Here is a 3,744-nt window from a genome sequence, read left to right on the forward strand (position 1 = left end):
AAACAAAAAAAATTATAGAATTTTTGCAGAGAGTAAGTTTTTAGAAAACTTCTGTAGAGTACTTCATAGAACACTAAAAAATTCAATGTACTACAAGTAGTTTGAATAGTTCAGTGATTTTTGCCAATTATGCAACACATTTTTTTAATTATTAATTTTCTGTGTTTCAAGTAACTGAGTTAACCAAGATACTTGTCTATATAAAGCAGTAAGTTACTAGAAAACTTAGATTTCAGTGTCCTCAAAGGATCAGAAACTATAATAAATTTGATCATCCATGTGGAGTAAGGCCTATGTCTATCAGGAAATCAATTAACCTAATCAGTTGAGTGAAATAATAGTGTTGTTTTCACTCGGGTATTTTTTCCCATTCAATGTGCTTCTATCAAGAGTGTTCTGAGTACAGATATACCAATACTCAACAAGAGGGAACATTGGAAATTATAAGATGTGAATCGAAATGAAATAGACTTATAGACCCTAAGATCATTTTATCCATATGGTAGGAATTTAATAAGCGATTAATTGATTTAATGAATCCATGTAATATAAGAATACCTTTTATATTTTGTTAATTTGAAATAGAATAGGTTAAATTAAACCTCAAGGAACAATATTTCTTTGGCTGAATTAAAAATTCTAATTAACATTAAGCCATCAAGTTTGTAATATATCAGAACACAAAAATATGAAAACATGATTACCCCTGGATTAGAATTCATGAAGTTGCCATTTTTGTCATTTCAAAGTATGTGAAAGATATTTATTTTCTAACATGGAAAGATTATTTGTAATATTTAACGTCAAGGCAAAGTTAATTCAGTTCGATCAAAGTATTTGAAATTTTTACAATGTTACCATATTATTAGGTGGATTACACAAAAATAAAGGCACATATATAAAATGAAGATTTTACACATCAAATGAAGGCAAATTATTTTTCCCATCATTGGAGGAAATGAGAAATAAAGAATCAAATGTTGGAAAAGGAAGTGATTTATAACATTTATGATGATGAAAATAATAAAAGTTTGAAATAACTTTTAAAAACATTATGATGTAATGGCTGAGTGTGGTGGTTCATGCCTATAACCACCACAGCACTTTGGGAGGCCGAGATGGGAGGATCATTTGAGGTCAGGAGTTTGAGACTAGCCTGGCCAACATGGTGAAACCAGGTCTTTACTACAAATACAAAAATTAGATGGGCATGGTGGTGTGCCCCTGTAATCCCAACCACTCAGGAGGCTGAGGCAGGAGAATTGCTTGAACCCAGTAGGCAGAGGTTGCAGTGAGATGAGATTGCACCATTGCACTCCAGCCTGGGCGACAGAGCTGGACCCAGTCTCAAAACAAACAAACAATATGATGTATTAATATAGCAAAATATCATGCTGGCAGTTTGCCAAACATGATGTTCTCTTTCACATTTGATCCCCTCTATGCATGTTGCTTCCTTGGCCTGGTTCTCTTTCCTCTTTTCTGCTGATACATAGCTTTTCTTGTTAGAAGGCTCAGTTTACTTTGCCAGTTTTGTGATGCTTTTTCCAACTGTTCAAGGCACAATTATTGTCAGTTCTGCTATAATGCTTGTTTTGAAAACGTAAATATGTTCTAAAGAAATTGATATAAAGAAAAAAATTAAGGTTGCTTATGCATGATTTCCTCCATGAGAAACATGAGGGGAATGCAAAAAACTGCACCAGCTGTGTCCAAGCTACGTGGGGATACACAAAATGTACCCTAATCCACACATACCACAAACATGCACCAGCTCTCTCCATTCACTGGGTGTTTTATAAGCCACACCTATCTGCACCTAATACAACCTTTCCTCTGATTTCAGCTCACCATCCTCCTACTTCCTAATAATTTGCAAGCTGCAACTCTTTTAATATCCACTTCCAAAAGCAAACCAGATTTTATGGTAAAAATACTCACATTATTGTATCATTTATGTGTTTCTTAACTATTCACACACACACAAACATTACCATTTTCATTAGGTTCTTATTTTTAAAAATATGGCAGTCACAAAATTTTTGAATGTTCGACTCCAGCCCATTTTACCATTATCCCTGTGTTTTTTTAATTGTATAATGCTACATGGTGTGATACTTTTTCAGGAACACATATGTCATATTTATAACAGAACTGACTATAGTACCATTAGCAACTTCTGTCATTCAGTAGTACTTAGCATACTGAGTTGCATTTATTTGTACACTTACCTATTTTCTCCACTAGAATGTGCAAATGTCCTGAATTGGGAGAGAATCAGGTACTAGAAAGGAGCTGAATAGTGCTGAGGAGGATGGTGGAATGAAGGCTGGTAGTGGAGACGATGGTGGGGGTTGGGTAAAGAGCAGGAAGGGAACCAGGATGAAGACTAGTGCAGTAGCCTCACCTGGTGGTATAGAGTTGATGGGTTATAATGGGTAGAGAAAAAAGTAGATTGTATCTTCTCTCTGAGCTACAATCAGTCAATCAATTGACCACTTAAACCCACTGATTTCACCTCACAGCTGCTCTTTTGTTTCTTTCCTTCTCCCCTGTTATGGACTCAATGTTTGTGTCTCAATGCATTCACATGTCAAAACTCTAGCCTCCAATATGACTGTATTTGGAAATGGGGCCTTTGGGAGGTAATGAGAGATAGATGAGGTCATGAGGGTAGAATCCTGATAAAAGGATTAGTGCCCTCATAAGGAAAGACACCAGAGAGCTTGCTCTCTCTTTGCCCCAACAAAGAAGTCACGTGAGCACACAGCAAGATGGCGACTGCCTACCAGCCAAGAGGAGGCCTCAGGTAAAACCTGCTTTGACAGCCCCTTGATGACTGACTTCTCTACCTCCTAAACTGTGCAAAAAATAAATTGCTGTTGCTTAAACTTTCCAATCTATGACAATTTGACAGGGCAGCCTGAACTAATACATCCTCAGAAATATAAACTGTACCCTGACATGTATGTAAGGTATGTATACCTTACATGTATGGCATTTCAAAGTCCTGATTGACTTTTCTCACCTATAGGAAAAAGTTTGAGTACCTTAAAATGTCATGCCAATTCTTACATGATTTTAACTCTGAATACCTTTCCAGCCTCAGGTCTTGTCGGTTCTGACCTTTCAAATACTAACTTCTTTGTAGTTCCTTGAACACAGATAGTGTTTTCTCATCAATGCTTTTATCCACACAACTTCTTTGCTTAGGATGTCATTTCTCTTCATCTTCAAATGCAAATCTTCTAATTTCTTTAATATGGAGCTCAATCATAAACTTTTCCAGAAAGCTTTACCTCAGGCTAGTCTGTGCTTTCATAATTTCCATCGAGTCTCCTTATCATTGCCTTGGGCATGTCTCTTTATATGTGATTATATGCTCCTTGAAGGCAGTGATCATCTTCCTTATCCTAATTCATAGTGGGTACTCAATAAATATTTATCAAATAAATATAAATGGCCAGCACATTAACTTGGCACAAGTATCACATATTCAGTAAATGACAAATACTATTATTATTATTTTATAATGTTGAAGCCTTTTTTGTGAAGTGGTTATTAACAACTCTATAAAAGGTTTGGATTCCAATGAAAAGATGTGTTTTCATTTGAAAGCCTTCAGGGCTCCATTGTGTCATGTTAGCAGTGAGTAGTGCTGAATTTGGCATAATAGTTAATGATCTTATTTATGTCTTCCAAGCAATCCTCAGTAGCAATTTTTAACCATACTCTGGTCAAAAA

The 3,744-nt window shown here is 35.7% G+C and overlaps 1 protein-coding gene across 18 annotated transcripts in view; it reads right to left on the bottom strand.

Moving 5' to 3' along the window:
* The window catches only part of LOC105477129 (RALY RNA binding protein like), a 733,794-nt gene that overhangs the window by 224,997 nt on the left and 505,053 nt on the right, over positions 1-3,744 (bottom strand). The gene's annotated exons all lie outside the window — the stretch shown is intronic.

Source organism: Macaca nemestrina, chromosome 8 (genome assembly GCF_043159975.1).
Source record: "Macaca nemestrina isolate mMacNem1 chromosome 8, mMacNem.hap1, whole genome shotgun sequence".
Lineage (NCBI taxonomy): Eukaryota > Metazoa > Chordata > Mammalia > Primates > Cercopithecidae > Macaca > Macaca nemestrina.